Genomic DNA, 26,658 nt, shown 5'->3' with positions numbered 1-26,658 from the left:
ATATTAGGAAATAAAAATATCTCATGGAAATTAAATCTCACAAATATACAAATGAAATGATGATTTCAATTAAAACATATAAGCAGAAAAATAAAAAATCATTAACTTCGTTTCATCAGGAAGGTCATTAAAACAAGAACTTGAATATTGTGAGTTTATTAAAATGTAAAAAAAAATGCTCTTTATATAAAAACAGTCATTAAAAAAAACTCAAGCGGAGTTTTTAATTATCAGGGGGGGGAAACACTACAAAATGTTGTGATTTTTTAAAATGAAAGAAAAACACTGAAAAAAATCATAAAATTTGGAGGAAATTTAAAATGTGCCTTTTGATGTACAACGATGAAGAAATTAATGATGGACATCAGTCAAAACTTTAGCCACAGACCATTATAATAAATTAAATGATAAATTAAATTATAATGTTGTCCTCCATTTGAAGGTGTCAGATTGTAATCCATGAGAAAAGGCTCAATCATAGCAGTTATTATGCAGACACACTGTTCATGCTGTGCTGAGTGAAGATGAAAGAGGCTCCGGCTGGCCATGCTGGTCGCTTTTGCCTTCCACCATTAAGCCCCGGTTACACACAATGGCGCACCTGGCCGTATCCTTGTCGATATCTGCCGATGTTTACACCGAGCTTCGGAGATTGCTATTTGACCCCCGCTGTTTTCCGTCAGCTAATGTTGTCGTAATTGTTGCCGGCCAAGACAATTTAGTGTCACCTGCAGAGAGAGACGCTGCGCATAATGAGTCCTGCATGGATCGTTGTGCAATAAGAGCGCCACGTAATGCACGCTTGATTACGGAGGTAAATTCCGCTGCTTCAAGGCCGTAACTGGGCCATATTTTCCAATAAGATTACACCCAGCTGGCTGTCCTGCTTGCATCACAAATGCATAAGAGACACATCTCACATTGTTTGGATCCTTTTGACATTATTAGCTTGATTATCACAGGCATCCTTTACCTTGAAAAAATACGTTCAGATATGCTCTTTTTTTCCGATATAAATATAAAACTATACGATACCTGTCTACATGTCAAATCGAATCGTGACTTTCCATACATTTGCAGATGTTTTATGTTTTTACTCCAGTTGTGATGGAAATCCAAGTGGTGCATTCTTGTTGAACTTTAGCATCACCTCTGTATTATTTAAACAATGGCGCAGACGCTCTGGTTCTGATGTCTCGTGTCGCACTCAAGGGCAACGAGATGCGGTTCGCTGGTGGAGGTCCGTGGGGGACGTGCGGCAAAGTATCCGTATGGAGTACGGTAACCCAAATCTAAGGTGAGTTCCAGCCAACATGTTTTTCAAGGCAGAAAAAATACTCACATTCTGCACTTGACATTCTCTTCAGGTCAGGTTTGATTCATTCACTGACAAAAAAAAAAATCGATGAAAATGTATATTGTGTATGTATACTGTCACTCCACAGCAGAGCTGTCTATCAGTCTGTCTTTCCGTTCGCCCGTCCATCCCTGTCCATCCATTCAGCCAATGGCGATTTTTTTAACCCAGTAGCTCTTTAAAAAATGAAAAAACTACAAGTCACCTTCATCTAAAAAAAAAAAAAAAAAAAACACTGATTTGAGCTTATGTTCATCAATATTAAACTATAGAAGTCACCTTAATCTCAATTTTGAAAAAAAAATCAATGATTTGAGCTTATGTTCATCAATATTAAAGTGAGCGGTGAATAAGTGCTATTTAAGGAGTCTTTTGCTGACCTTAAGTGTCTGCTTTTGGAGGAGGTTGTGGGAATGATTTGGGGGCTAAGTCAAGTCAATATTGAGACGCACACAGGTCAATAAAAGGCGTAAAGTGTCTTTCTCCTCTTCGTTGTCTGTTCTTCCCGAGTGACAGACTGAACTCTTAACACCATCTGCCCCAAAAGTAGCTAAACTTGACCCCCACTGCCTCCAGGCATCTCCCCTAACTCGCCCTCCCCCCTTAAGTCAACACCCTACATGACATGAAAATTCCTCAATTCATCACCGAGATTGCCAACTTGCGTTGAGTCCGATGGAGGGAGACATCAACGTGCCATCCACGTGCCTCCGCTCTTCTTTTAAAAGAGTGGAAAGCTGTTTCCCCACAATGCATTATTCCACTCAGGTGCTTGGCTTTCTCCGGCTTGCTTCTGGCTGCTGATGAGGCAGGATCTGTTTTTCATCTTTGCCGAGCAGAAGCACGGCCTCGGGGCTGCGGGCCGGCTTTTAATTACGCCGGGACAGAAAAAAAAAAAAGTTTTATTTTGATTTATTTAAAAACAAGCCAACAAAATGACTAATAGTGTTACTCACTTATTGTTTTATTAAAACAAGGCAGACAGGACGCTTATTAAATTATTTGCATTTTTCTCATCTGGGAGGCGTTAATATAGAATTCATTTTATTAGGGACTGTGAGTATTAAGCGAGGACAAGTAACAAACCTCATAATTTATACACACAGTGGTACCTTGACTTGCTGGTGTTCCATCTTAAAAGTTTTTATTGACAAATTATCCGCTACTACCTGGTTGTTGTTTTTTTTATTTCCTTATGAACAAACTTGAGATATGTTGCTGCTCAAGTGAAAAAAAAAAAAAAAAAACTAAAAAAGAAACAGAGGAATTAAGGTACTGTACTGCCCTGGTATTTGGGCAAGGAGAGACTTTTAGCCATTACGCTAGGCCACACCCCTTAAAAGCATACGTTCAACACCACACCCTAAAAAAAAAAAGGCTCTCATGCTTGCTCTCCTTTGCTTGCTTTATATACACCACATTTAGTTGAATTTAATAATTTTAGGTAAAAACACATTTTGAAAAATAATTAAAATTTCAGAACAGAAATCATCCAAATTAAAAATTTAAAGATATATTAATAATTATTCACTTCAATAAGATTTAAAGAATTCAGATTAAATCAAAGCATAAATAAATACTTTTATATAGGTATTTTCAAAAAAATTAGGACTAGATTCTCTAAAACAAATTGTTGCAGATTCATGCGTAGTGATATTATTTATGGCTGCCATGATGGCATTGATGTGTGCGGCTGGCTGGACCGGGAACATTGTACGTTCTCCTCCCTTGGTACATCAAACAACATGCTGCACTTATTGATCTGTGCTGGTATTTTAAGTTTAGGGTGAGGGGTGCTTGATCGGGTTACCGCGCTCCCATCTTGCTATGCAGGGGTCTTTGGAGACACCCCCACCCACATATGTCGCACGCTTGCGCTGGGTGAAGGGCGTGTGGACCGGGTCATTCACAAGCTTCATTCTAAAGATAGAGCCAGCACGTCAATGAGGAAATAGTTGCCCATTAACTCTCCCCCTAATCTATTCACGTCTAATGATTTTGTTGAATGTGTCCTTTAACTGACCTGGCTCAACTAACTCAATAACAATTCGACATGTATTAGATAAAATTACACTTAAGGCAAATAAACGCCTGCCTCCAGCACACGCCTCATTTTTTCTTTCCATCAGAAAGACAAACGGCAAAATTATCTCAAAGAGTTCATTGCCGAGCCCATTTGAACTCCTTTGCTAACCAAAACAGCAGCCTGCTGAACCACAGAGACCAAACACATGCTGTGAGTAGAGTTCACTTTAAAAAAAGATGCAGGATTAGAATTCATTCAATTAACGCATAATTAAATGATTAGGATCACCTTTTGTTTAGTATGAGCGACGTTGCGTTCCACATTCGGTGTTTGCTTGATGCAATCACTTCTCTTCCTGAGTTTATTAACGTAATATAAAAAAATATTGCCACCACACAATCAAATTAATTGGATTGGGAGGTTATTAAACGCCTCGCTGTCCCTTCCTGGGGTCTCTAACATTTCAAAGCAGATGATTGGTCACTTTCACGCCTGGCTGCCCCCCAGCCTAACATAACTGTTCTTAGGGGACATTTGGCCTAACATCAATGCGGCCAATATGATGAGTGTATAACGTTACCGCGGAGGCCCCTGCAACAGATAGGAAGGAAGGTTCCCTGGGGATGAGGCTGTTTTTTTTATTTATTTATATATTTTTTGCTGTGGCGAATCATTTACACAATGGCCTCTTTTAATGTGGATATGATAACTGCCACAAAACTACAGAGCGATGAAAAATAAAATCATTTGTCAGTACAGTACAGTTTCAACACATTAGTATTTGCAGCATTGCCCCAAAGTCATAATATGCAGCGATAGTTTCACAATAGGAATTCACTATTACGGAGAATTTTGACGGCAAGAATTGTGGCAGACTGGGTGGAACCAACCAAAACTCCAAGAAACATAAATATGGGCACACACAAATACTGCAGTTGTAACTTACTTAATCGCAATATACTTTGTGCGAAAACTAAATGTGCTACTTTATTCAGTGTGAAAATGAAAACATTTCTCACCTTCATGAGCGTGATAATAATAATACAGTATTATTGCTTGGCGCTAACAAAAATCAAAAGACGGCGGCCGGTTAATCAAGCGTTATTATGCTTGCTAGTAAATCCTATTAAGCGTTTAGTGAGCGGAGAGAGCACTTGAGGATCTTCTTCCCACGTCTAAATGACGTTAGCATGGCCATTTTAATTCACCTAATAATTCCTCATTTGTAATCGCTGTTGTATTAAAGACTTGAGGAAATACAACCCTGCTTCAGGCCTTTTTTCTTTTCTCCCCTGTTAATCCATATTTATTACGCTGCACCTTTATGCTAACCCTAGTTTGAAACCCTAACCCTAGTTTGAAACCCTAACCCTAGTTTTAATATTGATGACATAAGTTGACTAGACCTTTTGTTTTGATTTTTTTTGGTTTTGTTTTATGACTGAAACATCCATCCATCCATCTTCAATACCGCTTGTCCCCACGGGGGTCGCGGGCATGCTGGAGCCTATCCCAGCAGTCATCGGGGGCACTAGGCGGGGGACACCCTGAACTGGTTGCCAACCAATCGCAGGGCACACACAGACAAACAACTATGCGCACTCACACCAATTTGGAATGCTCAATTGTCCTACCAAGCATGTTTTTGGGATGTGGTAGGAAACCGGAGTGCCTGGAGAAAACCCACGCGGGCACGGGGAGAACATGCAAACTCCACGCAGGGAGGTGGAATCGAACCCGCACCCTCCTGAGGCGGACATGCTAACCAGTGCCTCACCGAGCCGCCATATGTATCATTAGAGCAAATAATTTGGACTAATGGGATTTGATGCAGCACTTTTCTCCCCCCTGAAGAGGCTCTCACAAGAATTCGCTGAGTTTTGCGAAGAAAAACTGGGGGGCGGATACTCCCCGGCGTCACGAGCAACCTATTAGTCTCTATAAAGGATGATGAATTACAGGCAGAGGGGGAGGAAAGCCCCAGTACATGAAAATGTTGGGGGGAGGGGGAGCTATTAAGAATGATAAAGTGAACAACTTTAATGGTCGATAGTGAGCGAGGATATGAGAAGTGGGAAAATGTCGGAAAAAGGGGATTTCCATGTTCTACTTTTTGACGCCGACAAGTTGACGTTCACAAAAATGTTCACCAAGCAAAAACGTGCTACGTTCATCCAAAATATGAACGCCTTCAATGAACGAAAGTTCAGGTAAGACACCGAATGACTTCAAGGTGTTCGCCACTTACCGCGCTAAAACATCTGGGATGCATGCCGGCGACCCTGATAAAAGGATCGGAAAATGGATGGACTTAAATTATTTCGAATAATAACAACTGCACCAAATATATTTAAATCCAATATTTGCTTCAAAAAAATAATTGCACAGAAACTAACCCACTACTAAATTTTATTCCGATTAGATTTTTTGTTGAACTCAGTTGGGTCCTTTCATAATTGATGATGCGCTTGTGGCAAAATTTGGAACCAACGTCCTTATTTGTTGACGTCTCGTTTGACTTCCAGCAGGAAGATAAAAATCCTCGTTAACTCAACATTGTAGCAAAGCTATGAATCATTCAAGTGTCCCTTTCCCCGTTTACATGAAAGTCAATCACGTGTCAGAGAGAAAACAAATGGGCTTCTTGTAATATTCTGGCAAGGGGACGCAACACTTAAGTGGGGACTTGTCTTCACGTCTTAATGGATGCGCACTTGTGTCTGATGTTGACGAATGAAGCGCATTCCTACCTGAGCCGCTTAAGTGCTCATGGCATGAGCTCATCAACTTTTTCCTCTTTGCGCCGGGTGAGAGTGAACTCGGAAAGCTGGATTTGGAGGAGGCTGATTCAATCAAATTTGCAGTTTTAGGCTGTTGAACACTTTTTAGTAATGCCCCACCCCAGATATCCCCAAGAAAAAAAAATGAGAGGGAAAATTATGAACAGGTTTTCTCGGTTGAAGTGAATCACTAGTACTGGTTTGGCACTTACTTAGATTGACCGACTTGCATTTTTTGACAGGGGGTTATTCATGGGGGCAGGAACCAACCCTGTTTTCTTGAAAAATTCTAAGGTCTACAAAAACAAACCTTCAATTTTCCAATTGCATTTAAAGGAGCCTACATTCCATGCAAATTATTGCTATATGCGGGCCAGTGCATATTTTGTCTATATTTAAAATGCCATTTTTGTCATATACGTTTGTTCGGAAGTGTCGTGAAGTAGCACAGATGAAAATTTGTGGCCCCCATCATAGCTTAAGATGCCCAATCCCTGTTTCTTATCTTGATAAAAAAAAAAAACATGATGCTTTCTTTGTATTGTCCCTTTGAATGCATGATACTCGGATGAATCCCCAAATCATTTCATCATATCAGTTCAGTCACTGTCCCAGATGGCTTTTTTATTGGAAGCTAATGTAATACATAACTGCTCATCCATTTAAAAAAATGTAGACTGTGTCTTCTAAGTAGAAAAATCGTGTTCCAACACAGGAGGTGACAGCCACGTTTGTCTGAATTTGATGTGAAAGAACAAGCCCATCAAAAGCATCGATTTGGCATGGCAGATGTGAGAGGATGCTGGGGAGGAGGCGTCGGTGTTGACATCAAGCGTACCTCGGAGGCTCGTCAAGAGGAAGAGCAGCGTTGTTGTTGTTGTCTCGCGTCGAGACGGGAAGCCAGCGCCAGCGCCAGGCCGGCGCGTCTGCTGTGGAAGGATGAGCTCATTCTCGTGGGGGGAGGGAAGGAGGCAGGGACATCCCCCCGCCTCTTCCTCTTCCTCATGAATTGACGTGATTGATGTGATAAGTTTAAAAACAACATTAGGCTCCAAACATGCTCACGCGCCATCATTTTCATAGTAAATCATACTCTTATTACTGTGTGGAGATGGCACATGGCCACTGTGTGTTTGTGTAGAGTTGTGTAGGGATATTTATTACACACGCTCATGTGTGTGTAGAGTTGTGTAGGGATAAATGGCGCACACACTCATGATGTACATTTCTGTGCTTTTTGGTGGAAATGAGTGCTTTTGAAATTTATAAGTTATATGTACACTACAATACTAGTTGTAATACTGATTAATGCGAAGTAGTAAGTGTCATAAAATAGTTTGATTCCGTTGAAATGCCGTTGCTAACCAAAATAGCAGCACCAAACCTATAAGAACAAAAGTGTTTCACGATAGGATATATGCACTAATGACATCTTGATTCACCGACGTACATTTTAAGATTTTGTAATTGTAATGATAATAATTCCCATGTTTTCACGATGGGATACTTTCTGGATGCATGATATACGGTGCCCTTTAAATTAACAGCAAAATGGCCCCTGATAGGATAAGATTAATAAGAAACAATTTGGCCCCTGTCGGAATTTTGTGTGGCACTGGCGTCATTTGTAACGTCTGTCAAAGTGGATTTGACGCCATTCACTTTGGCCAGAAGAAGAAGACACTTCAATTAAAGTGGATGTTACGGCGGGGACGTGATGTATGGACAGTCGCCGTGAGGGTAATAACAACGACGTGGCTCTCTGTCAAAGTGTCACTCTGATGGCCGAATGTGAAACCAAAGAGAGAGAGAGAAAAAAAAGAGTCAATACGTCAAGTAGAGAATGCAATTTCTGTAGCTATTGCGTGTGATGTCTGAAGAGCTGACGCTGAAGTGAAATGCTTTGTAATTAATTGAACTGTTGAAATGTGCAACTTGAAGTTGGAATGGTTCAGAATAGAAGAAGGCGGGGAAGATGTAAAATCTTCCATTTGGGTTTTCTTTTCTTCCAATGTGAGAATTTTCTAGGTATTTCAAATAGTTATGATTTTAAGTTTGTGATAAGTTTTGTAAAATGTCTACATTTGTTTGGAAATGCTGTCATGTGAAATGACAAGAAAATGCAGGAATTTGGGGAACATGATAATATATTTCCAGAATGACTGTTTGGATTTGTTTTTTCATCGCAAATTGACTGAGAAATTTGGAAGGAGTACAATGACAGAATAACAGTGAAAGTTCACTTGGTTTTATTTTTCTTGTCCTTTTTGGTGGACTTGCTGGCATAACGTGGAAGTCAGCATGCTTGTCGTGGTGAGCACTGCGGCTAATGCAGCGCAGACATTTTCAAATGAGATTCATCTGCTTTTCAACTGCATTAGCGAAGCTCCGTGATGCACTTAATGCCGCCACTGTCGGCTCGCGATGGATCGTACGACTTGAAAAATACGATCATGTACTTTGCAAATAGACTGCGTGCCAATGTGGACGGATGAGCATCGGTCAACTTAAATCAGGTCAAACCATTTACGATTGACTTTGTGAGTTTGTTGCGGTAATATGGACAAGCATGTGGAACAGTTTTGTAAATTACATTTTTTTTTTTTTATTAAAGATGAATTTCTTGAAAAAGAATTGTGTTAAAATTAAGAGTCACAAAATTGCAACTTTATTTTTGTAAATTGATTTTTTTTACATTACAAATTAAATGTGTTAAAACTAAGACTTCCAACTTCATATTCTCGCAAAATTGAACACTCACGGAACTATCTCAAAATTATATTTTGATTGTTGCAAAATTCACTTTTATTTGCATAAAACTATGACATTATGCACCTAAATATATGAATTATTTCATTAAACTAGTACTTTAACCTTGTAATGAAAACTTTATTCATGATAAAAGTTTTTCTTATAAAATTATAACTTTATTGTAAAATTATGATTTCATTCTTAACAATATGACCAGTTTCATAAAATTCTTACTTTATTGTCGGAAGATTATGACTATTCTATAAGATTTTGATTTCATTTGTGCAAATGGAAGTACAAGTTTACTCAAACATAAAACTTGGTTCTCACAAAAGTGCAAATTTATTGTCATAACATCATTCATTCTCACAGAGTTGAAACAAAATTCTAGCCCCAGCGCTCGTGAAATGACTACTTTCCTAAAATTGTGTCTTTGTCCTGGCAAACTTGTATTGTCGTAATTACAACTTTTTTTCCCCTGAAGATTATTACTTAATTTCCAAGCTTTTTTTTGTATAATTCTGACCTCATTCTTGTAAAGTTCAGAATTTATTCTGTAAAATGTGTATTGTTTTTTCATAAAATCACAGTTAAAGCTCACCAAATTTATAAATATGACTCAAAAAATAATCGATTTGTAGAAACAAGATTTTTTTTCCTTTTAATTTAAGATTATTGTTCAATTATGTTTAGTCTTTTTGAGTCTCACTTCGCACCAAATTTCCCTAAAATGACGACCTTTGTTTTGTAATCTTACAAGCTCCTTTACGGCTTTATTGTCCTCAAATTTCAACTTGAAACCGCCATGCAAATTTGTAGTGGTAGACGTTGTTGGTGATGGATGCGCTTCCAGTAATGTTTGTTGATGTTTTTTGGCGTAGCGTGGCTGTCAGGAGCTTTCTGCTTTCCTTCCTCCCCTCCGTTCCGTCTGAGGCTTCAGTGTCAAAACAGTACATGTGTCTCCACAATGAAGACGGATTGCTCTTTGCTGGATGCTTTGCGGCGGCGGCGGAGGAGGAGGAGGCGGAAGAGACGGAGAACAATCACGAGTGGAAGATGAAGAAGGAAAAGGGGAACAAGTTAGCGAGTGAGGGGGAAGAAGAAGATGAGGAGGATACGGGAGGAAGTGAGAAGCTTGTGACAGCATTTCAGGACTTTCCTGTGTCCACTTAAAAGGTTCGCTTTCCTGTGGAGCGCATAAAAATGGAAATGAAATCTGTTGTTTTCATAGAATCCCTAAAGGGCCGCTTTCTACACAGGAAACGGGAAGTCTACAAAAATGAATGGTTGTCAATTTTAACCAATATCCCTTGTTTGCACTTCAACAATCTTATATTGCCTTTGAAATATCTAAAAATTATTATTATTATTATGACGACCAGGGAAAAATAGCTACGCTTTCGTGCCGTGAAAAAGTATTTGCACTCTCCTCAAGTTCTTTTTTTTCCCCACACTTTAGAGTCCTCAAACAAATGTAAATATTAGACAAGTGAGTTGAATTACTAAGGGAAAAAATACTGAAACACTGTATGCTGATGCTTTAATGACATGACATCACTCTGCTGCTTCCTCCATGAGCGTTGCCCTTTGACCTGACTGGATGATCATGTGATGGTGCAACCCAAAGGTCACGGCGGCTAGTCAAAACTGCACTGTTGACGCGTGACCTCGTGTCTTAAGACCTATCGTGCATGTTTAAAACTGGCAACAGATTGAAACAAATCAGAAATTACCCACCGGGTAGCTTTTATGCTTTTTTTTACTGCATCCTAAGTTTTGGAGGACTCTATTTTTACTTGAGTGATATTATTTTAAACCAACAGTACTTACTTGAGTCAACTTTCTGGCTAACCCCACCGCAAGTTATGTTGACCCATGAAAAAGAAGGAAGGAATGTCAAGCCACATTTCAGCCTCCACTTTGAATGGGCCTCATCTTTTATAGAGATGGATTGCAAGATTATCATTAAAAAAAATCCAAAAAAACCCCAACACTAATCAGATTTTACTCAATAGAAAGTCGTTAGTTTGTTTCACTTCATATGTAATTATTATCAAGGACTACGTACTTTTTACTTTTACTGGAAACATTGTGAACTAGGAGTGTCATTTTTGACTACTCTATTCCCGATCGTAAAAAGCAGCTCCGTCTGCGTTCCGGTCTGATCAGAATCAGGCCGGGAAGAACCGCGGGAGGGGGAAAAAAAAGAGAGAAGAAGTGAAAGAGAGTGAGTGAGCGAGGGAGAGAAGCTTTTAAAAGGATTTTGTCGGTTATTGACTGGTTGCACTCTTCAGCTAATAGCCATTTAAAGATTATGGGCCTGCTGGTGGAAATCAAGGCCTCCATTGTTTGCCTTATTGCATTCTGGCAGATGGGGGGCTGACACAACAACATGCAGCATCCCTGCGGGGCGCACTCGCCCAAGCCCCGACCCTCCATCAGCACATCTCCTATTGAACCGGCCCTAATAACCGCCCATGAATTATTAATCGGCGTACCATATTGGAGAGAGGGGCCGAGGGCTGAAGGCGGGAGTGCCGATTGGCGTGCAGGTGCCAGTCAGAGAGGGGGAAACTCCAAAGAGTCCCACGGCGACCATTTCTCGGAACAGGCAGGACGTTCCGATAACCGGCACGGGCAGATAAAATATATATTCATTAAATGTCAGATTGCTGATGAAATGGCTCCCATCCATTAGCGGCTAGCCGGGCGAGCGGCCGGTTAATGCTTCTTCCCGCTTGTTCTTTGGCTTTGGGGCGGCTTGGCTGGGTCGCCGGGCGAGGCCGGGGGGGATACAGGATCTCGGAAGTTTCCAGGAGCAGGTGTTATTCCGGGCGGAGGGGATCGGGGGTCAAAGACACCTGTCGGCGGAAGGATCAAGTGAACTGGATGTCGGCCGTTTGGCTGTCTGACCACGTGATTTACGGCTCACTTTGGGCCTGGCTTGTTTTTCTACAGCTGGCCAGCAGATGTTGTCGGTAAACGCTCGTGCTCATACGCTTCTAATTGTGGATTCTAAAACTGGGCGATTACTCGATTTTAATGATTCATTTTTTTGGGGGGGGGGGGCAAAAGTACCGTTTTAATTTTTTGACTTAGAAAATTGTCTGATCCCGTTATGACTTTCAACTCAACAAGAAACTGACCTCAACAGAATTAGTTCGAAGTAGATTTGATTTTTAAAAGCAGTAACCAAGGTCGCCCTGCCTCAGCTTCAGTTAAGTTCCGTTTCCTACCGTATAAAGCTTAAAATAATTGATTATCATGACAAAGAAGTTACTCAACTACCAAATATATCGGGAATGTAGTGCAGATTGTGTTTGCGGCTTTTTATCCCCCTAAAAGCCTTCATGTTAACCCAAACCACAGTTGGAATACCACAAATAGGAATTGGGGAGGGCATTTATTTTCTCAAGTGCAGATCAGACTTTACACCTTTTTTTACAAATGTAGGGCCAACACAGATTTAATCACCTCACAAAGTGAAATTAAGTCATGAGAAGAAAATGAAATTGATCCAATTTTGCCCATAGCCTGAATACACATCTTCCCTTTGGGCAGAGAAATACAAGTGAGGATTCTTGTCTGTGATGTATCAAGTTTAGAAGACGTTTCTTTGCACTTTACACAGACAGAAATGATTTGCGGGTAGATACTTCCCGATTCTCACCATTTTTTTTTTTTTTTTAACACAGACCGTCATTTCATTGCCATCATTGAATGTTTTTTCCCCTTCTGAGGAAAAATAGTCTGGTGCAGGTTGACTAATAAAAGGTCGGGCAAATAAATCAGCGCCTCCCAAAAGTGCAGCGTGTAACGAGGTTGGTGGGTGTTGTGACACCATGATACGGGTAAAGGCGGCGTGCCTGCAGGCAAAGCGCAAATGGTGGTGGTCACAATGAACACCATCTGGGTACATGGGAAGGGGAGGGGGGGGGGGTTGATGGCGGTGGGGTTAAGCGACAAAACAAAAACACCAGCTCTGCCAGCATGTAGCCAGCACCTCCACATAATATAGCCACCTCCCCCCTATCCCTCTTCTCTTATTCCCATGTGGCTGGGGATCAGTGCCAAAGGAGCCACAGGCCACTTGCAGCCTGACAGTCAGCTCCTCTAATGGGCCTGGCTGTTTATTTTGCACGGCGTGGAAGTGGATTAGCTGGAGGTAATTACGCTTAATGATGCGGCCGTCTCACCCCGCTGGGCCGTAGTCACCCGTCAGAGCTCAGCTGCTCGCGGGCCCTATAGCCGCCAGCGCCATCCATCCATCTCTCCAGCCCTCCATTCATTGGGGATAATGTTACCGATTAGAGCGCCGCAAAAAAAAAGGGAAAGCTGGGATGGAGATTTGTCCGACGGGTGCGGGTGTGAAAGGAGGAGTGAGCTTCATGTCCCAATCGGATTACACGCTGTGACGTGTCGGTGTCAAAGACTATTCACTTTGTCATTAAGTGAGTCATAATACTCAGTGAATGATTGCGTCGCTATTTAGGGGAGGGAGAGAAAGAAAATGGCAAGCAGACTGAATTGATGTAAAATTGGGTCGCTTCCCAGAACATCGGCATCTATTAGCGACCACCTTTTCGTAATCTACCGTGAAGTGAAGTTGATGCTTTGTCTTCTTCGAGGAACAAAATAATTCGGACAAATATAACAGTTGGACCACTGTGAAAAACTGCATTATTCTAAAAATTTAAATAATGATTTTAATACTATACAGCAGGCTATCATCTTTTCTTTCTAGAAAGTGGAACATCTAAACGTTATCCTCATTTTAGGGAATTAACAAAGGAGTCAAGTGGGACACTGTGGATAGAAAATAAATATGAACTCATTTAACAGCTTGAATTTTCACTTCAGGATATTGCAACATAAATACTATGTTTCAACTGAATCTATTTTCGCTTGACAAAAATAATATTATTCCATACTGGATTCTCAAAAAAAACCCTACATTTGACTTTTTTTGTTTTTTTAAACCAATACATGAAACCAAACACTGCTTTACCTCTCTAACGGCTTTGAAATGATGGAGGGGAAATTTGCGTTTTCCGCATCACTGCTTAACTTTCCCGACGGACGAAATTCTCACGAGAACAGCTTGATATGTATGATGGAGCACTTTGCATCAAACGTTGACGTTTGTCAGCGCACCGGCGTGAATGCTCCTTTGTACTTAACTTCTGTGACGCGTGACTCGATCTTGGTGATAAGGCACAAAAACATGAAGACAGAAGACTGTTGTTCAACTTGCATATTTTGCAGTAAAAAAAAAAGAAAAAAATCCCCCCCATTTGCTGCTGACAGGTGTCATTCCATTTTTTATCATGTGCCTTTTCCCTCCATATTAAATAACAATTCCCTTTTACATGTGCTCCGGTGATGCGTATAGTTCCTGGAAAACATATTGCAACCACCCTCTTCTAACGCTGGATTGTTTTTTATTAATTGTGAGTAAAATAGTTAAAAGACAACAGGGGGCTCTTTGGCCGCTCGTTACAATAACATTGCACAACAAAATGAAGTCGTAAGAGTCGGTCCGGAAAGGGGGATTTACGGTCACGGGAGGTTTTCTCTGCTCGACTTTTTTTAATTGGAAGCGAAATGAGCTGAGGAAATGCGGCTCACTTATGGTCAATGCAATTTACGCTCATCCTAAACAATTTTAGCTCATAATGCTTCCACGCTGTTATGCGTTTGGGGATCAAGAGGCGCGTGCTTATATACAGTGGGGGAAATAATTATTTGATCCCCTGCTGAATTTGTAAGTTCACTTACAAAGAAATGAACAGGCTCTATATTTATGCTTGTTTGTTGATTACCATAATGGACAGAAGCAGTTAAAAAGACAAAAAAAAAAATCACTACATAAAATTTAATGTGCGAAAATGTTTCACATTCAATTACGTAAAGCAGGGGTCCCCAAACTTTTTCCTGTGAGGGCCACATAACCTTTCCCTTCTCTGATGGGGGGCCGGTGTCAGTTTGTAACAGAAAAAGTGTGACGATCGTAGGGGAGCTTAAAAAATGTCTTGTTTTCCAGAAAGCCACACATAACCAAATAACGGTTATTTAATAACCCTTTCCAGGTTCTTTACAGAAAAAAAGTCAGGAAACAAATAGTAACACTATTAATGAGATAAATAATAACTAAATAACCTTCTCTGAGTTCTTCACAGAAAAAAACAACTAAAAAAAGAACTATCTCTGGGTTCTTCATAGAAAAAAACCCATGGAACATTAACTTTCTGTTGTGCCATGCACAATCTTAACAGATAAAAGTTCAGCTCAGTTGTCAGAGCAGACACATATGAGCAGTCTCTTAAAGTTCTTGTGTTCCTTCCTTATAATCCTTTTGTAGGTTCCAGTAGGCTTGTAGACACCGCTGTCTTTTTTGTTAAAGTTTGCTAGTGCGTCATAGTCTGGAGTAAAATTTGTTGTGGTAATTCTTAGGCGAGATCCGAGGTGTTGGTCCGTTTACCTCGATCTGTGACGGGTAGATTTTGACAGGTTCATGTGGCTGAAACTGCATCTGAAAGCTCAGCGCGCGAATTACAAGAATGCTGTCGTCACAGCCCACGCTCTAAATTCGGGACTGATACAAATAGAGCGCGAGTGCGCCATGTCCGTACACGCACTTGTGAGTGTGCACCGAGCTTTCTGACACGGCTTCCGGTAGTAAATGCGCAGGCGAGCGCTTCCCCATCTACTGGGGAAACGCAGTCATTGCAGGCAAAATGACCAAAAAAAAAAGTTTAATAATACAATTTGTTCAGGGTTGGCGAGCCGGATTAAACGGTCCCGTGGGCCGTATCCGGCCCGCGGGCCGTAGTTTGGTGACCCCTGACGTAAAGGAAGAATATGATATTGAAGCAAACCACTGCATGTTTACAAAAACTCCTTTGCCTGGAAACATATAAACTTCAGCTCCCTCTGCCGCTTCTCTATTGGGTTGAGGTCTGGGGACAGACTAAGCCACTGTGGGACCTTTAACCCTATGCTTCCTTCGAAGACAATCCTTTTGCACCCTGACTGCATGTTTTGGATCATTGTTGTGCTAGAATTCTTATCCATGACTCATTTTTGAAACAACTCATTTCTTGCTGAGGAAATCAGGTTTTCAGTCAAGCACAAAGGAACTTCACTTAATCGCATGGGTATTAAAGCCAAGGTCCAGGGGCTTGATATGGCCCACCACATCATTTTATGTGGCTAGCGAAGACTAATTTTGCATCTAAAATTACAAATTGTCTTCACTTTAAAAAGAAATAGAGACACTACATAGCATTCTTTTTATTACCATTCATCTTTTTAAATATTTTAACAATTTCTCTATGATTTTAAAACTCGTTATTCATCAGTTTGTTGTGTAGCCTATACTGTATGTATAGAGAAGACATTGACAGTCACAATGGCTCTCCGAGGGAAACTATGATGCGGCCTGCGACAAAAATGAGTTTGACACCTCTGCTTTAACGGTACCGGGAACCAACAAACTCCAACAAAGTCCCCTTTTATCATTAGTTGCCAACTCTGTTTGTCTCAAACCTGTTTGCAATTGGCCACAACGCCAGTAAATGGCATTGCGGACTTTTCAACCTCCTCCTCCTACCCCAAAACGTAACAGAGAGTTCTGGCTGAGGATCAAATACTTGTTTTATTCAGTTAAATGCACAATATTGTAAAACATTTTCACTCAGAACAATCATCCACACTCACAGCTACGGCCTACTGTGCAAGTTTTTAGTAATGTGGGAGGAAACAGGAGCCAATCCATAAGCAATACAAAAAAAAACATGGCAATTAGAGGCTGTTCATTTATTGTTAAGTGAGCAAACATACAAATCCAGCAGGGGATCAAATAATGATTTGCCATCGTCTGAGCGCGACATGAAGGGGGAGAAAAAAAAAGACATTTATTATGTTCATCCATCTTGGAAATTCCGCGGTAATCGCAACAAAGTGGTTTTTCCTCTTCACCAAAATGAAGTTTGACTTAATCCAATCAGGGGTCAGAAACGCATCTTATCGGCGTGAAAAGGACAGCGCACATCAGGGTTAAAGCGATTACATGCTGTTAAAACACGCCCGGCCTCCATTTTCCTGCCTTTTCCGGTCATTTTTGAAAGCCTTGCAGCTGTAATAAAATATCACTTTTTGTGCATTTTTCCGACAATAATCGCATTTAGCTCCGCCACCGCCGAATATTCCCGTCTCACCCTTTTAAAGCACTTTGCTCCAGTTTCATAGAAATGACAAGTGAAGAGGGAGGAATGAGGGAAGGATCCAAATGGAAAGCTTTAGTAGGTTACATGGCGTCACGTCTCGTTTTTTGACTTGCCGCCGCCCTCTCAGGGATCCTCATAAAGTGGTCTGATGCTTCATAATGCAGGTCATTATCCACACTGCTGTGGGAGACCCTCGTCCCCACTTATGGTGCGGAGACTCCCTTAGCCACCGACGCTGCGTTATGCATCCCCGTAGACTCCCTGATTGTCCTTTCCCGCTTGCCGTCGCCACTCCGGCGCTTATCGACACTAAGTCGGCCCCACAAGGCGCTGCTCATGCGTACGACAACGGCCCTTTCTCCGCCTCTGCGGTGCTTACCACTTGAAGCTTTATTGAAAGGCAGAGCCATAAAGCCGAGACCAGATATGACTTTGGATCTGATTGCGCCGGGTGATCGATGTATGAGTGCAATCAAGTCACAGGCAATGATATCAACGCTGGAACAAGAACCATCGCAGGTGGGAGGGAGCAAAGCCCCCTCTCCAAGGCCACTTAAGGGAGCTGGAAATTTACATGTAGACATATACGTACAGGGGTTGTATTTTTTTTTGGACTGAGGTAGTACTTGTATTTGTTTTACCCTTCCTGTCTAGAATACCTGCTTCTGATAGGGGAACATTTGACTAAATTCTTGTGTATGAGCACTGGATTTCGTCCCAAATTTCTGCTTTGAACCAAAATGTCCCACTTCCTGTTCAATTTTAGGGGTGGGTCCTCAAGGAATTTTCATGCTTCCTGAAATAATAGCCAAGTGTTGATCAAACAAACTGCTGTCTGAAGCTAATTTCCAGAGAATTCTCAAAATGATCATCAAATTGTGCTAATGCTATGCTCCGCCCAGATTAAATGGCTTTCTATGTGGCACACACACACTCAAAAAAAACAACCATTTACTATCAGCAATCTGTCGAGCATATCTACTTTCCATTGAAGCTCATTTGAGCCCATTCCCAAGTATGAGCCCAGGAATTTTCTCATCACCAGATTTAATTGAAAAGTAAACATGACACAATGATATAACGACACCAGTCATGACATTTCCAACAAGCCATAATAAGCCTTGATCATTTATCAGTTAGACAGCTGATATTTTGGACTTGGTCCTGGAGCCATGCTTTATTCCCGCTTACAATTACACATAACACAGCCCGCTGCTTCATTAACCCTGGCTTCACCTGGCCGAGCGCAGAAGACGGCTCGGGGTGCTTGCGAGAGGATTTTTAATGAAAGCTCTGGCATCTGTATCCAATTGATCTTCTCTCTGCCCCAAACCAAAAAAAAAAAAACACCCAGAATGCTTTGCCAGCCACTTTAATTACTTTCTTTTCCATGCACGAGGAATGGCGAGCGGCATAAACTGACAGACAGGTGCAGCCATCCTGATTAATTAAAATAATAAAGAGTGAGCGAGGAGGGGGAATATCAATGCGTGGACACGTCGTCTTGATGGGCAAGCATTGATTTAGTCCATGACAACAGGCTGGCCTTCGGGCCTGTGTGGGAGAAAAGGAAAAGGGTAGGGGGTGCGGTTGGTGGGTTGGGGGCTTCCCGTCCTCGGGGTCTCGGCAGCTGCTACGCACCTATGGACACGTGATGGAGTTAATAAACGCAACCTCCGGGGATTCATCAAGCGTTTGTTTCCTATATGACAAAAGCCAGCATCTTTTTGAATGATTTGCCCAAAGAGAGTCTTATTGTCCTCTCTCATATTGATATCGCATCACGTTGTAGAAAGTGGAGTGGGCTCAGGAGAGGATTAAAATAACAATACGCCGACGGATTGACGGTGAGAACAAATGAAGCCAGTAAAGGCTCGTAGCGTTCTAGTACTTTTGGCCAATACAGAGTGGATTTATTTTGTTGCCATGCATTTAAGTCCATGTTGTTTGACATCAAGGATCAATAAGGAAATATGGAGATTGCTTGGTTAGCTTTGAAATAGGCCCCATTTGGATTGGCTTGATTGGCTTCTCAGCAAGAGTCGGTGTTGATGAACTTTCTGTGTACACCTTCTGTTTGGATGTTGGCTATATTAGCTTCCTACCCCAGCCACTGGCTGACAAAAAGATGTCATTTTGAAAGTACTGAAGGCATTGCGTTCGACTTTGTTTTGATTTTCTATCAAAAGGGGGGGGCTGGTGTAATATCCACCCATATTGTGGGCTGAAACGTGAGAGGCATAAGTTTGTGGGCGCAAAAGGCGACCTGTAGTTCCCACATCCTTGAGCTGACACTTTAGAGAGCTTCTCTTCGTCTCAGCCGAGCGTGTCCGAACAACAGCGACGCAGAGGAGAGCGGCGTGTTTAGCGCCTCTCTGTGAAATCCAATACAAGCGGCGGCTCGCAGGCCTTGAAGCAAACCTGCCGGGCTTCAAATGAGCTCTCGCACAATACTGCATATGCTTTGGCTTTCGCATACTACAGGGTAAAACATAGCCATAGGGGTCCATCCTGTTAGGACGATAACAAAGGCATCACATTGACAGTAGCACCTTGTACAGTGAGGCTCGAACTTTTTAACGTGTTCTACAAGTGTGTGTGTGTGTGTGTGTGTGTGTATGTGTATGTGTATATGTGTATATATATATATATATATATATATATATATTCTCGAATCCTGTAATACTTGTATCAATTACTTCTGGGTATAAAATTAAAATACATCACAAGTTAACCACGTTAAAGAATATAATATATTAGTATAGGATCGTAATACAAGAACAAACAATATTTTTTGCATTATTTAAAAAAAAATGTTTTAGTATAGAATAGTAATATTTACTGCATTCATTTACTTGTTTTGTGTTTATGTATCTCTTTAAATTGATCTTATTGTCTGTTTTTAAACAATCAAATGTAGCCCATGAGCTTTAAAAACTGCCACCTGCTTCAGATGAACACACATGTATGTCAATATTTTGGCTCATTGCAATGTTTTTCTGTATTTTAACCCAGAGGACATCAGCGTGTTGAGGTGGGGTGCGCCCCCTAAAGGACAGTAGCTGCTTTACAGTACTTTAGCCTCATGAGGACAATTGAATTTTTCCAGAGACAGGTTAAGAAGAAAAAGTGTTTCATTTGTTCTTATAGTGTTATTAATTCTTAGACATGTTGATGCATAGACAAGGGAAGACATTGTATTTATGTCGATCATTCATTCTGTACAACCTGCACCGATTTGCTAATACCTCATTGCCTTTCCATGTAGTTTAGCTGCCTGTTTCTCCTCCCGATTGGTCAATTTAAAGCTTGTGACCACTTGAACTCATTAACCAAGCTGTTTGCCCCTCACGGCTTTTTTTATGTGACAACTTCACAAGGAAAGGAATTCCCTCTCCGCTTTCGGTGAGGGACGATTGGTAATATTAGCTCGCTAGTTTCATCCAAAGATCCATTAATCATGACCTTCTGCTGTTGACCCTTTGACTGCCACTGACCTCTGGACATCATGTTACCACCCGCCAAGGCGATCAGAACTTTCAAAGTTTTTATTTGCTTTATTTTAAAGAGAATAAAAAACCTATTGTTGACTTTGATATGCAATTCAGGGTTCAAACCATAAACTCAAAAAGATTAAAATGTTGACTCATTTGTCAAGGTTACTTGATTGAAAAACTGGGTCCTGAAATAGGCATTCCAGAACTGTGTGCCCTCCTGGGGGTGCGCATATGTAAATTAATTGGAGCACATGAGTGAGTGAGAGGAGGTGCACCAAATTTGTCAGAATGTTGAAACAGCGGCGTGACTTTAAATGGTTGCCCGAGAAAATGAGCAGTGACACGTAGCGATTGGTAAAAATTGTCGAAAAGGGGGTGCGCCTTGAGCCGCTAACCTGTTGATTTGCAAACGCAATCGTCAGCCGATGGACATTTAAGATGTGCGCCAGCGATCGATGTTTCCGCGTTCTATCACGTCCTGTCATCTGGATCCGAGGAAAGGTGAACTCGGCCATTCCGAGAAATCCCGCAAAGCCGCGAGATAGCCTTACTGTGGGGAAAAAAGGTGCATTAGTGGTGACAGGCGAGCCCGGTGGGGGCGCATTCGTGAGGCCTGAGGTGGACTTTGTGTATTCTGTGGCTGAGCGTTGCTGTGACTGCTCCGCTTATCTCTTCCTACCGCTGTGCGCTTATCTTCAGGTCCCGCGCACGTTTTTCCCGGAATCGTCCCAATCCAGCCCCGGTGCGGCATTATTAATGTGAAAGGCGACTCTCTGTGTTCTGCGCTTAAGCGTTAAAAGGAGGCCATCTTTCTTGGGTCATTTTAAAACCATTTGCTGGATTTGATTTCACTACATCCATAATACGATCACGCAGGTGTTCTGGTGACCTTATCCATCTTGACTTTCCCGCAAAACTGAAAGGAAAAATATAGGCTGTGGCTCGACGACCAGTCTGGCTTTTGCAAAGAGGGCAGTTTATCAGCAATTTGGCGTTTCTTCACCCGAGAGCCGCACATTTTCAGCCACATTGTAAATAAAAGATGGCGTCGCCCGGCGCCGGGATGTGTCCCTCAAAGAGCGACCGGGAGGAAAGGGCGAGAGTAAAAAGCGTCCAGGTTAAGTTGTTTGAGAGGCCTCGGGTATTAAGAGGCATTTTACACTTAAGAAGTTGGTTTCGCTGGGTTTTCTGTTTCCCTACTTATTGATTGATGCTCAACTATCAATGCATAATAGAAAAGCACTCAGAGCAAATGCAGGGTTATGGCCTTGGGAGGGAGTCGGCAGACGAGACCGGAGCGGCCGCCCCGCCCTCCGCACCACCACCGCACTCCGATGCCATTATTGGCCCATAACGGATCCCTGGGGAAGGCCCCGCTGTTCAGATCGGCACACACCAAATACCCAATTAAAAAAGGCTTTAAATTCCCTCCTCTTTCGCGGGCCAAAATCAATCCGAATTCAATCTCTTCGGCTAGGATTCCGACAGACCGGGTAATTGCCCATAATCGGTCAGCAAGGTGACAACAGCTTAAAGGGGAGACACTAACACAATCAGGTATTCGCTTTCAGCGCCCCGCCGGGCCTCAGCTGTCAAAAAAACAGGTAGAGTGCAGTTTACGCGGCCGTCGCGATAAAATCCGTATAAAGTTACGCCCGAGTCTTCCTAAATGACCCGTCGTCAAAGTAATGATCTTCTTAATTGCTCGTTTAGGAGTGAACAAACGCGCATATTTTTAGATCGTTTCATCGCTATCTCTGCAGGAATTGATATACAGAGTGTGATTTAGCAGAAAAGTAAGATCCTTAATGGCCTTGTAGCGGTGTAAAAAAACGCAGAGGCAGGATTTTATGCAAAATGTTTCATCTTCTAGACTGGCTCTTTGCAAACAGTTTGACACCACGCAGCCCGATGAACGTCCTAGGCGGTTTACTAAATTTTGATACTGCAAAGGTGATGCACCCCGTCTTCTTCTAATACAATTTACCGCCATGAGGCGATAATATATGCACAACATTTTCGTTTAGCCCACACAACCAGTCGACATTTTAAGAGTTGGCCCACCCCCTACTCTCCGTCACTCACCTTCCGAAATCCACCAGCGCAACTTGGCAGGATTTTACGGCTAATGTTTTTCGTAGACCAGCGTTTGGTAACACGCCTGTTGGCGTCCGGGCAAAATTGATCAACCCCTCCACACCAAGGTTATCATAGTTAATAAAAACTAAGAAAATAATTTCAACTGGATTTGAAAAAAAAAAAATCTTTTTGTCAATGAATAAAATAAAAATGACTTTTTTTTTTTTTAAGATAAGTGACTAAATCTACTGTATCAAACTGTAATTATAACAAAAAATGTCCTTCATTTTCATTTTTGTCAATTAGCTTTCTGGATCAATTTTAAATGTAAATACTTTGATTTTACTTTACAGATTTTACGAAGAAAGGTCAAACAGTCCTTTGGCAATTGTGTTTCACTTTTTAACTTTCACTTGACAAATACTCCTTATGTTAAAAAAAAAAACTACAACCAAAACTGAAATAGATAAGAACTCAACTAAAACAAATCAATGTAAGGAGCTTAAGACAAAAGTATAATTCATTCCACTGAAGTCTATCTTCTGCCTTTTGAAAATGTCACAGCAGAGGAAAGATGAAAATGTTAAAGCGATTAGGCCAGGCCGGCGGGGTGGGGAGGGGAGGGGCGGCGCGCCGCACCGCTAGAATGCCCCTGAACTACTTTGGTTACACAAACTTTGTTTTCGCCGCAAACGCATCATCCCTCCGCCTGCCATCTGCCGCCGAAGAATCTGTTTCACTCGATGAGCCGAGCCCAGCCTTTATTGGTCCTAATGGCACTATCAGCTGAGCCGCCAAACCCAATTACCTTTTAAAAAGGGAGGCCACCCCGGCTAATCATGGCTGCCTAACGTGATTTCCCTGTGATGAAGAGACGGGATAAAGAGCAGTTAATGGAGGGAGAATGATCTCACAAATACAAAAAACTCAATTCATTTCTCCGGGAGAGCAATCTGTCCGATTCAGGAGTAATGGAGTGGAGATTCATTAGTCCTCGGGCCTGAGTCGTCGCACCGGCGTCCCCCTTATCAAGAGAATAACAGAAGAACATCACTTGTACTCTTGTTATGGACTTGTTTGGACGCCGTATTGATGGATATCGATGGATTTGCGACGGCGAAACAATGGCGCTAGCTCATCATTGAAATGACAGCATTTACTCCCACTTGCTAGCAGCTCTTCATTAATGAAGTCGTGAAGTAGTGATCAGTCAACGACGACCATTTTAGTGCTAAAAGAGTCCATTTGTTGAAACGGACCACTGCGCCTCTAAATGTGATTTTAACCACCAAACTAGTGGCGGGAGTACATGCGGTTTACTTGATGTGACCTATGAACTGCTTATTTATCCAAATCTGTCACAATTCTGTTCAGTCACCCGACATTCATGTTTCCTCGTTCTGTGACTTGGGTTTTTAACTACGTTCCACCTTTTTACAGCATCGTTGGCTTTTTGGATGAAGTATTGGATGAAAGGGTCATCATAGCTGTACCACTGGTTGGTTGGGATGTCACTCACTGTGTTCGTGTTGTCAGATAAACATTAATTTCGGTTGTATTGAGTTTATTTTCTGCAAGGTCGGAGTTAAGATTATTCAGCCAAAATGCAATTTAGCCTATTTAAATGGACATCTAGTTCTAATATTTGATTTTTGTGCAATATTAGAAAGGCTGAACGTGAATGTTTATATTATTTTCTTTGGTGATCTTTGTTTTTGATGAAAGTGACAAATTGAGTGACGCATTGCAATCAGTCATTTATTAATCTGTTTTGCAACTTAGAAAATGCTTTTTTAAACTCATCACACAAAGTCAGCATGCGTTAGTTATCTCTCTGACACTCTCACACGGTTTGACCGTACCTAAATCCACTGTTGGCTCGTCGCTCACTGTTAATGTATCATTGGACAAAATGAACGCCAAAATAAATACTCTGGAAACTCACTCCAAATCATATTAGAACTTCCATTTATAACACTATAGTTTGATTATGAAAGTGACATGAATATTAGCCAGTTAAGCTTCATCACATGCACGGTGCAATGTAATACGATGTATTTCTTTTGGAAGAGAGTATTTATAGACCATCTGTGAGGTTTTCACCACATTGTTGTAGTGGCGCACATGAATGGCCACCAGTTAAGACTTGCAAAGGGCAACCGGTCATTGACTGTTCCCAGTGAATCCACACACCCAGTCCTGGACCAGATATGATCCAGAGAACCCGGTGTAGATGGGGCCAAGGGCCATGGACAGGTTTCGCAGACGGACATTAAGGCCAAAGCCAGAGTTAAAATCCTATTAGTTTGAGTTGGGAATCGGATTATCGTCGTCGAGAATCACTCGTCTGGCAACTAGGGTCTAATTTACGCCAATCAATGGCAATTATTGAGGGGAAGGGAGCCCCTATTAGAGAGCCTCATCCACTTAGTCTAATGAATGGGGAAGATTCAATCTCGGGCTGTGGAGACGCAGCGGAGAACTGCGGCTGAATGCAACTTGCAGCAGCCTGCAGTTGAGCTGCTGTTATTTATCAATGAGGCTCAAAGTCATGACACAGAATGAAATAATACCAATATTATATCATTTAAGTCTGACAGTCAACCCACCACATCCATCTTAAGTTAGGGGAACTCTGGTTTAGGGGCGATGTCAAAGTACTGTAGCACATTGTTGCAATATTTCGTACTTGATAAAAATAAGTGTGCTAGCTTGAGCACTGTACACAGCATATTCACATTGTTTATTTTAAATTGGCTTCATGTGCAGAATGTTTGAAATAAATTAATTTTTCACATCAAAAATGTGCAATGGCCATCCAGCAGATTGATGTTGATCTCTACTCCTACACTGCCCTCTACTGTTAAGTAGCAATTTAGGTCCGGAAGTCTTTTGGGTATCTCTCAAGGTCAGATATGATTGATTGATTGATTGATTGATTGATTGATTGATTGAATATTTATTGATCCCCAGGGGTGGGGAAATTCAGGCCCCAGCAGTATCCATACCACAGAGTGGGTATACAAAAAACACACAGATGGCATGAGCGCAACTCAATAGGCTCTCACAAGGCTGCCACACAACGGCGCCACAAAGAAAGTCAGAAAGTGCACAAGATAAAAGCCATCAAAGCAAATCAAAGCTAAAAGACAAAGGAAAAAAAAAGCAACAGCGGCCACCTAGCACCCCTCAATACAAGAGGACACCCCAAAACACACAAAATAGCAAGTTTCAATTTTAGACGTTTTTTTTAAAACAAAAATCCAAATAAAGCTGTTTTTAGTGGAAAAAAACATGAATGTGCACAAATAAGTTTCAATTAGTTCTTGCTATGTAACCATAATGATTTTCTTCGAGTGTATTGATTGTCACACTATCGCCGTAATCTAGTTCAATAAAAAAAATATTGTGATTCATCATGTTTCTTCAAGTAACAGTATTGTCACTTTCTGATACAAACCAAGTACATACAGTTTTATTTTCTTTCTTTCGATTTGCAATATGCCAATAAGACATCTTTTCATCAGACTATTATTTTATAGCGGTTAAATTATCTTCAAAATTCAAAAAAAGAATTTTCAGAATGTAATTTGTTGTGATGTTGATGGTTTTCTTCCACTTTATCAATAATTGAATAATTGCCATATCATGATGTTATGAGTGGATGATCATATTGTTTCCTCCAGTATAATACTGAAGCTTTTTGATTAACCATACATAAACATATGTAAAAACCCAAGTACCTTTGATATATTAGACTAAGACTTAGACAGACTTTATTGTCATTTTGTAAGCACTTGGTGCACACTAAACGAAATTTTCGTCGCATACGGCTCTCAACAAAGGAAAGGAACGTCGAGAGCCGCAGCAGCCGCAGCCGACTGGGGCGCCGCCATCTTAATCCTAATAATACAAAAGACAGACGGATGGCATGAGCGCA

General features: G+C 41.4%; 1 protein-coding gene across 2 annotated transcripts in view; it reads left to right on the top strand.

The window, feature by feature from the left end:
- LOC133147314 (adenosine deaminase domain-containing protein 1-like) overlaps nt 1-26,658 on the top strand; it is a 36,297-nt gene that overhangs the window by 2,066 nt on the left and 7,573 nt on the right. Inside the window, exon 2 of one of the 2 annotated variants that reach the window (XM_061271308.1) lies at nt 1,213-1,297. The exons of the other annotated variant lie outside the window; for it this stretch is intronic. The gene's annotated coding sequence lies outside the window, so the exon portion shown is untranslated. The remainder of the gene's footprint in view (nt 1-1,212; nt 1,298-26,658) is intronic. 2 annotated transcript variants of the gene reach the window in all.

Source organism: Syngnathus typhle, unplaced genomic scaffold (assembly GCF_033458585.1).
Source record: "Syngnathus typhle isolate RoL2023-S1 ecotype Sweden unplaced genomic scaffold, RoL_Styp_1.0 HiC_scaffold_42, whole genome shotgun sequence".
Lineage (NCBI taxonomy): Eukaryota > Metazoa > Chordata > Actinopteri > Syngnathiformes > Syngnathidae > Syngnathus > Syngnathus typhle.
This window is presented reverse-complemented; position numbering and strand designations above follow the sequence as displayed.